Raw genomic sequence first — 12,039 nt, forward strand, 5'->3', positions numbered from 1 at the left:
ATTGAAGTATGGAAAAGTTGCCGCCAGATTGGACCTTTAAAGTTAAGGTTTTATAGGTTTTGTGATTGTTGTTTGACCAAAGGAAAATTTCCATGTAAGAAAACTGAACTTCGGTCAATATTATTTTATATAAATATATTTTTATCGAACGACTATTTGGACTAAGTCTCGTTTAATTATTTCAGTATTTAGGTTGCGCGCGCGAATGGCATCGTTTCATGTTTGCTTTAACCCATTTTTGTTTTTGTTTTACAAAATTCTGTCCTTAAGTCCGTCTGAATTCCGTCAATAATTATAAACACGCACCAGTTCTTGAATAAGCCTTCTTTGTCCATAAAATCACAAGTATAAACAATTGAAAAGTTTTAAGATAAAAAGGGAAAAAGATCACACGTTCCTTGCGCGGGCCACTAATGAACTGGTATTGTTAATAAGGCCAAACTGTAAACAACTAAGTTTTGAAATTTGTAGTAAACCTTGCCGCGAATGTGTGACATTCCAATAATTAAAAATATTTTTTGTTGGTCCATGTTCGCACGCGCGGGAAAGTCACAAGTTTCATTGAGTATAAACAATAGAGAAGTTGACAAATTCACATTTACCTCAGGCGGGCCACTGACAAACTGATATTGTAAAGGAAATCTTTACTACAGAAAGTTGCTCCTTGTTCCGTTCGCACGCGGCCAAAATTTAATTAATTTTGCGCGTGTGACGAAATAATCCAAAATTATGGTGCGTCACTAAGTGAAAGACACTAGTCTGCGCGCTGTTATTTATTAAGAATTTGCTTATATAAGAAGTTTTAAAAGCGCATTAAAGAAATTTTTATCAATAAAGAACTGAGAGAAAAACTTGTTATTTTAATCTTAACAGCGAACATCTTACACTTAAATTACTTTTTTTCTCTTCGGTCGATGAAGAGAGTGGATATAGCGGGACCTGGGGCCAAGCAATCGGTTGCTATGACAATGTTAAACCGGTTGTGTCCTGGGCACAAAGTTGCTTCGCTCATCCTTAGACGTTGCCCAAACGTTTTTGCCGAAATAATTTTACACTTAAAGACTTTTTAACGCTAAAGTTAAGGAGAAAAACACTAAAGAAACTTCCTCGCACTGCTCATTTTAATCTGATGTGGTCGAAGAGTCGAAAATATGCGACAGTTATTTTACATCTGCAGCGAATTCTGCTTTCGATGTCCGAAAGCACTGTTTTATACCATTATAAACACTGAACTTTCGGTAAGTAATAAAGATTTTATCATTTGGAAATGATTTGGCGTCCTTCTAATAAGCTAGACTAGTTCTTAGACTAGCTGTGTATCACTTCTCGTTCAATTTCTTGCTCAAAGCACATGTTTCAGTCGTAATGTCTTCTCGATCTCGGCGCGAAATGATAACTTATGATTTTAAGCTTACTTGGCAAAGTAAGTCCGCTCGTTTATGTTTATGTCGTTAGCCAATTCGTTAGTCCGCTCGTTTATGTTTATGTCGTTAGCCAATTCGTTAGTCCGCTCGTTAGAGTCGTTTGAAAAAGTCGTTAGGCACTTCGTTAGAATGTTCTCGCAAGTCGTTAGATATTTTTGCTTGAGCGTTCAACTCGTTAATAAAGTCGTTAGAGCGTTATGAAAAGTCGTTAGTTACTCGTTAGTTAGACGTTAGTTTTTGCCCGTTTAACGAAATATCGTTAAAGTACGTTTTCCCGTGCAAGGTCACAAATGCGTTGACCCCACTGGAACCAGGCTGATAGAATCTGGAATTGAACAAGGGGATCTTGGCGTTGTAAGAACAAGCAAACCTATCGCAGGAATGTGGGCCCCATAACTCGTCAAGGGCATGGAAGACTTCATCATTGATAGTGTAATCATCGTAGTCGATAAATTTACTGACATCATCAGCCGCACTATTAAGGTCTCTTGGGATCCATTGAACATCAATGTTAATGGCATTAAGCAAACAACTTTGATAAATATCCATGGCAAGATCCTGCAACAAATGAACTTTGGAACCAGAGTTAACAATCCGAACGACGTTCTGGTTGTCAGTAAACCAGGTGACTGTCTGTGCTTTCAAAGATTCGTTAAACGCCTTCAAGGACAAAGAAACAGCTAACAACTCTCTGTACGTAGAACTCTGAGCTTTCTCGAAATCCGACCAGTTTTGATGGAAGATCTTGCCCTCGAAGTCAATAAAACTAGCACAAGCAGAGCCAGAGGCATCCGAATAGACAATCTTGGAAGGTTTACTGCTAACAGGCCACATAGGAATCCCATTTAAGCTTGCCACATTGGATGACCAGAAATTGAGCTCAGCCAAGGCGTCTGAAGAGAGGTATACGGAAGCATTCCAAGACGGCGCAGAGTTGATGACAGCAAACAGATTCCTGGACATAAGTCTGGAGACATTGCCGACGCAGTTGCCAAGAGAAATAATCTTCCCGCAAACACTAGCAAGCTTACGAACTGGAAGACAAATTGAAGAAGTAGCCAAAAGAGACGACAAATCTTGTTGTAAAGAAGTAACACGCTTCTCAGTAGCAGAAATTTCAGACGTTGCCGTGTTTAAAACGGTCCCGAGCCACGTAATAATCTGCGTTGGCTCCCAAACACATTTAGCTTCGTTAGGGAGAAAGCCAGATTTAAACAAATCAGCATGAACTTGTAAACTTGCAATTTTCGCTTTGCTCTCGTCAGCAGCAGCCCCGAGGCCATCATCCAAAAACACAATAATCGCTTTCGACTCTGACCTCCATTTCTTGACTAAAGGCTTAAGCAACTTGGTAAACAGAAAGGGAGCAGAACTGAGACCGAACGGTAAAACAGTAAACTCAAAATATCTTGTGCATCCTGAAGAAAAAGTCCAAGCAAAAGATAGAAATTGCCTGTGTTCGGGAAAAATCTCGACGTGATGATACCCTGATTTAAGGTCAAAAGAAAACATGAAATCGCCTGGATTCAGCACTTCTTTCGCGACAGTCAAATCTTCACACCTGAACTTGATTTTGTAAAGAAACTGGTTAACGTGACGAAGATCTAAAATAAGCCGTTTTTTGCCTGATTTTTGAATGGAAACAGACAAAGGATTGATAATCACAGGTGCTTGAAATACTTCAGCGACACAACCTTGCGAGATAAGCTCATTAATAGCGGATTCAACAAAAGGTGATTCATCCAAAGCCGAAGAATTGTTCTTAGCCACAAAGGGCGTCGGAATTTGTAAAAGTGGTAGCTTGTAACCAAACTCAATCACGTCCAGAATAAATTTAGGTGCGCGGATGTCCTTCCAGAAATTTAAAGCTCTACGGAGTCTTCCCTTGACAGATACGCAATCAACACCAGATTTCAGCAAACAGGACGCTCCATTAACGCGAAGAAAAATCAGATCATCAAAAGTTGAGTTCTCCTCTTCAAGCACAAGGTCCAAATCCAGTTCGGAATCCGAAATTAGTCACTTAGATTGTTGAGCGGCCTTCGAGGTGCTGGCAAACTGTAGGGTAGGGCAACAAGCCCTCCAATGACCCGGTTGACCGCAAGCAAAACATACACCAGAGCTAGATCTCTGGGACAAACTCTGAGGACGCACACGCGAAAATAAATTAGGCAACTGTGAGGCGGAAAGTTGCGGTGTCGCAGCGGTGACAGGCGTTACAAATCTTCTTTGCTGAGCTGAGCGAGAAGCGAACCGCTTGGTAGATCTAGCTGCTCTAGACTCTGCCCTGTAGATCTTTTTCTCGTCCTCTTCATCGTCCGCAAGATCATGATGCTTGTACTCAACCACAGTTTTCCAACCGTAAGGCGATTTGTCTGCCAACAAAATTAACTTCTGGCGTTCCTTCAATAAGTCCATACCTTTGTCGAGCGCCTCCTTGGTCTTTTGCAAATCTTTGTTATCAAGGGCAGTCTGCGCGTCCTCGACGGCATCCTTAATAGCCTTGTTAGCGTTGAATTGTTCCTCGTTACTCTTTTTATTGAAATGATGGACGGGATCCCGCTTCAACCTTTTGATTTCCGACATTTGGTGCGATGCAATGGTCTCATTAGAACGCTTGAGATCCGATATAGAGGATTTAACAAGATCCTGAATCTGAACGAGAAGACCTTGATTGTTATCCGCGATGACTTTTCGAACGCTCTCTTCATCCATAACGGGAAAAATAGGGAAAAGGACAAATACAAACAACGTAGTGTGAAGCCGAGGAAGGCTGACCGTAGAATGTCACAACTTTCTCAACGGACACTTTTCAAACCGCCTAACCGTGAGGCCTCACGCACTACCCTCGCCCCAGTTTTCTGATACGTGTCGGCAAAATATTAATTTATGTTAATCAGGACCAACACAAATTACATTTTGTCGCAGTCGCTTGCGTGAGGTAGTCTTCGAATCGGTTGGGACCTCTTCCGTTTCAAGTTTTTCCATTTTTTGCAGACAGAGCGCTGATTAAATTGAGATTCACATACTTTTTTAAAGATTTCTTCAGGAGAGATCAAATACACGTCTGTCTTCTACCTGTGCTACCGCGCCTTCCCCACTAGTTTCGATATCGGTCCGTGTAAAATTTTACCGGCCAACAGTTGTCGAAGCTTCTTTTGAAAACAAAAACTTTAACTCTGTTTCCCTGCAGATCTACGGTCCCTTTCTGCTTGCAACACAGAAACAAGAATAATTACTAGACTGTAAACTCGTTAACCCTATTCAGACCGGGCTTTTTTGGACCTTCTCAGACCGGGGGGGGGCTTCGGAAGCCCCCCCTATCTAACTTCCAGAATATTTAAGCAATCACAATGAAACTTATAGGATGTATTGTATGTCCGAAAATCTTTCTTTTGGTATATGTCACGTGATATGGTGACGTCACATCACGTGACAATTACATCATGATGTCAAAACAGCCGCCATCTTGGATCCGCCATCTTGGATTTCAAAATTCTTCCAAAATGCCCGAAAACCACCCAAAATTATTGCAAAGTACTCAAAATCAATAAAAATGTGCTTTAAACCCGTAAAAATGTAAAAATAATTCCATTTAAGTTGATTTTTATTGACAGAAACACGCAAAATTACAAATTTGGGAAAACATGCCTGTCAAAATGACGTTGCCATGGTGATGTCAAGTTCATGACACATCATCCAACCCTACCAAATTGTTGCCAGATAAATTTTAGGAAAACTCAGAAAGTTTGGGAGCGTTTGATGTAATCTTAAAAAAGTTATAAAAGTTCAAAGTCAGCGCGGGCCTCAAAAGCCCCCCCCCGGTCTGAATAGGGTTAAGAATTCCTTAATCTCGAAAATTTGGAAGGAAAGCGGTCTATTTCCCCGTTTAACAAACAAAAACTTCAGAACTCGCGTAATTTTCACTCTATTCCCCTTGTAACACGAAAGTTGTTTATCCTAAAACGCCTCGTTTTCATGTCTCGTACCAGTTTTTTTCCGCGCGTCCGCCATTTGTGAAATCGGTGTATCGGGGACGAGAATGTTCTCGCCTCGCCCCGCCTCGTCCCCATTTTTCGCGCGGTCATTCATTTTTTGGCTTCAAGCTCGACGGACTCTGCGAAAAAATAGGGACAGCTCGTAGTCTAACCGCACGTGGTAAGCAATTCCAAAGGGTGATAGCGCTATATCGTGCGTTGTCCAGAGGCCGATTTATAACCTGGGATATTGAAACTGTTCTTCTTTCTCGTGTTACGGTCATGCACAACAGAACGTGTTACAAACTGATCACACAAATAATTGGGCGCTAGTCCCTTGACACATTTAAACGCAAGAATGCCTACCGTATACGTCAAATAATTAACTACTCATGTTATATGGTCGCACGGCATGCTTTGCAAGCGTTTGTTTTTACTTTGCTTCTGTCGCTAAAGGAAGGCGTTTGAAAATCGAAAATATTTGGGGCATTTGGTGGTCTAAAAAAATAATATTTACTGGAAGTAAAAAAACACAAGATTAACATATATTTTTTGACAAACATGATCGTAACGTTATGTCGCGCACCGCCATAATTCTGAAATTAAAAATGCGCTGGTTTCCGAACGAAGGGCGCTATTGAGTTGAAGTTTCGAACAGACATAATTTTAATACCTCTTATGCCTGGTGCGGATAAACACGTTAGGGACTCCTTAGTTTTGTATATTATATAGTATATTATACTATTAGTACGCAAAAACGATCTATTGAATGAATTTCACGCCGTATGTTATGAACGACAATTCAGTCCAAAAGTAACCATTTTAAACTCTGCCATGCAATACTTCAGAATTGACGAGATAGATCAAAGTTTTTTTTTTCTGAGGAAAGCATCTGCTGGCTGAGGTGAATTTAATCTTTCATTGTTCTTTTAGCCAATAACAAGCCATAAACCAGACATGAACGAGGGTCTGAAGGGGGTTTAGTGTTTAGTGTTATTCGGCACATAATTTTTTAGTGTTTGCTGTTAAATTGGCCAATTTTTTAATGCTTACTAGTACTGTTTCGGGAGAAAATGCCGTTAAGTATTTAGAGGGTATTTCGTAAAAAATCCATAGTCTTTACACTGCAAACATATATCTTTCGCATGTAAATATAACGACGACAATATGGTGGAAATTTTTCGTATTTTTCCTCGGAAATATTCGGTAGTCTTCGGACATCTTTTGTAGTCTTCGGAAATATTCGGTAGTCTTCTGGAATCTTTGGTAGTCTTCGGTAATCTTCCAAAATGATCGGGAATCGTCGGAAAATGACCGAATACTTCCATGAGCGTCATTGCTGATCCAGATCTAAACAAGGACGTCAACCCGAATACAATTTGCTGTTGTTTTTGTGACTGGCCCTTGCCCGCCTAAATATTATATATAAAGGCTTAAACATTCCCCAGACATGAAACATTTTACGCTTTTTGAACCTTTCCTTATATTTCGCGCCTCTTGCCCGCGCTCAGTACCAGTGCAATAATGAACACAAAGGAAGAACCAGTTCTCTCGTTTTTACCGAAGTACTGAAATTTTGTTTCTGTGAGATTGAAGGTGAGAAATTACGAGTCAGAAACAAATGCTTAAAACCGGTAGACAAGCGCGCGGTGAATTTTGCAATAAATGTCGGCATTCTTTCGATTCTTAAAAGCGTTTAGCATTATCTTAGTAACTGTTAAAGTTCAAATTGTTCGTCTCAGTGAAGTCTATTATATAATTGTGAAGTTGGTATTTTTGGAAAATAAAAGTTTAAGGAGCGAAATTTATTTCCCTTTCGTGTGTAAAAGTGGAGAAAAACGAAAGACTAGAAACAGATCTTGGAGATTAAAATTAAAACCTGCGAGCTAGTCAATACTTTAAATTTGAATAATTAGATCATGAATAAAGTCACTCTGACAAATTAAACATTTCCACCTTTAATACATATTTTCTTATATTTGCGAAATAAACATTCAAACAATATCTTTAGCCTGGTATAATGTTACAAAAACATTGCCCCTATCACTGTTTTAAACTGAAACCGAATACAACTCAGCAATAACCAACTTCGTCAATGTATGATTTGTCAATCCCTTATGGAAATGTGCCAGCGCATCCTACAGAAATGTTAATGTTCTCAGAGAATTAGAAAAGCAAAAACACAAAGGATTCGCGTTCCCTAGCTTATATGAAAAGTCAGCGGCATGGCAAAAGTTTCGGATTCTTCAGATCTTCATCACTGTGATAAAAATACCTACACGCGTATTAAATAAGTCAGTGTTTAGTATAATAGCAGTTTTGAGGGAGTATTGGGGCTTGCCGTGTTGCCATTTTTTTTTATGCGGTGTTACGGTGAATAAAACCCCATCTCGCGGTGTTGCGGTGATCTCAAACCCTTGTGTTTTTAAACCGACTGTGTTTGGTGAAACGAAATTATTAGCGGTGTTACGGAACTAAATTCGTAGCACATACACATATTTATATTATTATTGTTATCCTCTTAATGGAGCGCGGAGTATGTTAAAAAAGCGCGTCCGCTACGGGGACTTTATTTTTACCGTAATACTCCAAAATGTTTAGACGACGTTTTTCTACGGACGAAAAATATTCAAACACTCTTTTTGTCCGACAGTTTTATCATCCGAACATTTATTCATCCTCATCGCTAATAAAGCGCCTGCTTTGCACGCACTCTAAGGTAACCGTACAGCTGCCACTGGCAAATAGAAAGTCTTTTTCTCTGTAGCTGTCATTTTTACTCGGTTTCTCACGATTTATAAACCAGGTTACTCACAGCAGCCTTTAACTGCTGATAGTACTAAAATTATAATCTTTATATTCAGAGAAGACTCGACAATAAGAGAAGTCGTTCTAGGGGAGGAAATAGGCGCAAGCCGGAAAAAATAATTGCAGAAGTTCGAAGACATTTCTTGTTAATAGTGACAGCTAGAATTTATTCTAGTTGCTCCTAAACATTATTGGTCTAGCAAAATGTGGGTTTAATAAACAGCAGTGTTTATTGACAAAGTGACTAGGACTGCAGATGTCTTTAAAATATATATATATATTTCCACAAAAATAAGGACTTTTTCTATTTTCTTTTCGGCACAAAATGTAAAAACCAAAAAAATTCTCAAACCAGTTGTTCCCAATAATTGTAAAAGGAAAACAATGCATTTTATATAATGATTACAGGTCGTTACATGAAATTTTCGCGCCTTTTAATTTTCAAAACAGCGAAAAATGTAGCGAATAATTCGAGGTCGCTTATCTATTTGAACAAATTTGAAAAAATATATATCCAAATTCACAACACATATGTCGAAAAATGACAAAAAGCGCGAAATTATGTGTCGGGAAATAGCGCTCTTCAAACATCGCAAAATTAGTTGTCAGCTTTTTACCTCAGTCTCCTACGCACGAGCAAATAAACGGAACATAGTAAAAAAGACAGAGGAAGCTCTCGAGGATCACGTTTCGCCGCTTTTCTCTCAATTTTCCGCTGTTTCGCGTTCTTAGCGCCACATGAAATACAGTCGAAGCTCTCGTAAGCGGGCACCCTCGAGACGCGAAAAAAGTGTCCATAACTGGAGCTGGCCGCTTACGAGAATGGTTTTCGTAAGCGGCCACTAGAGGTGTAGGGGATAGATGGCCGCTTACAGGAGCTTGCCCAGCAAACAATAACCGGACGGACGTGGATGAGGACAAAACAAGCACTGAAATGTGGTACTCTAATTATTGTAAAATCATTGTCACGAAAGGCGATGTGAAGTTGGTTGATAAAAACAAGATACAGAGGTTGTTAGTAGGATTTTCTTTGGGGTGTTCGCTTACGGGAGCTCAAAAACAAAGAAAAAGTCCAAATCGTAATCCCTGCAAGTGTCCGCGGCCGCTTACGGGAATGTCCGCTAACGAGAATGTAAAACTACAGAGTTTGTATGGGAGTTAAAACGGGGTTTCAAATAAGGTGGCCGTAAGTAGAGCTGTCCGCTTACGAGAGTGTCCGTTAAGAGAGCTTCAACTGTATACTCAAAGTTTCGTATTCTGATTAACATGTCCAGTTTAAAATTAAAATTAAGTAAAAGAGTATAATTCATGTCATCTGCTATGGACAATTATACAAAGCGTCCAGTACAAAAGCAATCATGTTTTTAAACTCTCTAAACATTTTTAAAATCCTACAAGACATGCAGATCAAAGTTTTTTTTAAGACATCGTCTGAGGTGCTTATAATTATTTTTCTTTGTGACCCAATTCTTGTACGTATGTCATGTATAACGTCAGAAACAAAACAAACATGCTAACAAAACATCATAAATCAGACATGAATGTCCAAGGCATTGATTGACAAATTAATTTATATGTAAAATGGAACGCATTGCTGGTTTGCAACCACGTGACAAAGCGGCCATGTTGGGGGTCAAAACAATAAAATAAATTTTCGCAAAATTTGCATGATAAAAACGTTAAATTCCCAGTGGAGGGAAACGCTTTGTTCTTGTCTCCCGGCATGGCCACCGTGACGTCAGTTGCAAGCCAGCAATACGGTTAACTTCCTTAGTGTCTCTCTGTTGTTAAGGTTTTATTCACAATTAAAGAAAGCAAACATCACTAGTCTTTGGGTGCACTTTGGCAGCAAGAGATCAATGACTTAGGTGAACTTTAGCCGGACTTAGCTGTCTCGCCCTGCTTCTAACAGGCGTAAGTCAACCAAGCGTGATATTTATCTGAGCGCAAGAAACTGGCACGAGACTCGGAAACACGAAAAAAACAAATTTGGGAAAACATGCTTATCAAAATTCCGTTGCCATGGCAATGTCAAGTTCCTGACACAACATTCTGTGCCACTAAATTTATTCCAGATAAATTTTAGATAAACTCACAAAGTTTGGCAGGGTTTGGTTGAATCGTGGAAAAGTTATAAGCGTTTAAAGTCAGGGCGGGTCTCAAAAGCCCCACCCCCCGGTCTGAATAGGAGGTATTCCGCCTATTGACGTTTTCGATAAAGAAAACAATTAAAACAATTGCGATAAAAACCATTTGCGGCACTGACTTAAACTGAGATACCTTAGAAAGAAGCCTTTCGGGCCATTTGTGACCCTGATTACGCCAGCATTACCCGCTGTCTAGTCAATGCCAATAAAAGTCCCTCCTAATTCACATGTTACGCATTTGCTGATAATGAAGCGCTTTTGATTTTCAGTAAGATCGTATCATAGGTAAAGGTAAAGGTAAACTTTATTTATGCAGGGTGGCCCATTCAGCACAGTGGCTGGTATCCGGAGGGGCCCTGCTAAATACAATTTATAAAAATATAATATATCTAAAATTTAAAAATAGTTATAAAAATAGAGTTAAAACTTATGTCTAATACTTGAAATAGTTATATAAAAGAGAGTTTAAAAACTGAAACGGATTACAAGCAAGTAATCAAAAGAGTCGGAAGTAATCAAAGGAGTCGGAAATCAAAAGAGTCGTAAGGTCCTCGGAAATACTCTGATACGTTTTCGACCACAAAACGTTTTCAATCCTTAATGAAATGTTTGAGAAAAACAGACGACCCCTGGCCAAAAACCACACCTGAACATTCTAAAACACATGGAAACCAACAAGAAACCGATTAACCAAATGCAAGGCTGATTGTCCGAACAGCCTTGCATTTGATTATCGTTTTACTCTATATTGCTGATCCTGATCTACGCCAAGATCCGGCTTCACTTTGCTTCTGTTTAATTTGTACAAGTGGGCCTTGCATTATTTTGGTACCGTTAACAAGAAACCACTCAGACGTTCTTTCACTGGGCAACATAGTGGCGCATTTTCTTAGGTGTAAAGTTCTACTTCTTTAGGTTATTTTATATAACTGGTCTCTTGTAACCCTTCCTCTATTGACTCTATCGCTTATAACTGACTTTCTTTATGCACATCTTATACGTATGCGCTTGGACGTGCTTTCGACCTTTACGGACCTCTTCCAGATTTGGCAGTGGTAGTCGTATGGTCGCTGTATAATGTTCTTTAGAATGTTCCAGATTTCCTGTAAGAGATCCGAAGCACTCGAATGCTCTTCGTAAACAATCGCGCGAGATCGACAGATAGTCCACACTAACAAAAAAAATGTAAAATTAAGGTGAGGTAAAACTAACTACTTTCTGTCAAAATTTGAACCGAAAGCTGAGAAATAGGTAAGATGTTATACGAAAGTTAAGAAATGGCTGAGATCTTAACTGATAACTAATATCCAGCACCCCACCCTACCCTTAAGTTGAATTTTTACCTGGCACATAAATTAAAAAAAATGTCGTTTCTTTCTTTTAGCAAAGTTTGAAAAGAACTTGTTAACGATGTGCAAGTGGATCTATTTATCGCTGCTAGCGATTCTCTTATCAGTATGGAAATTAAAAGGTAAGATGTTAGATGATAAAATCATTTGAGACGAAAACATTCCTGCGGCATGAAATACTTATAATTGTCATGACATGTATAAACATGGAAATATTTTGTTTACAGTAAAAGGTAGATACAGTAGGTAAAAATCGGACGAACGTCGTAAAATGCCGGTTATACCTTTCTGGGCTTAGAATTTTGTCAGGGGTTTTGGCTTGGCTGTTTACAGT

Source organism: Oculina patagonica, unplaced genomic scaffold, assembly GCF_052425735.1.
Source record: "Oculina patagonica isolate OP01 unplaced genomic scaffold, crgOcupat unplaced2, whole genome shotgun sequence".
NCBI lineage: Eukaryota > Metazoa > Cnidaria > Anthozoa > Scleractinia > Oculinidae > Oculina > Oculina patagonica.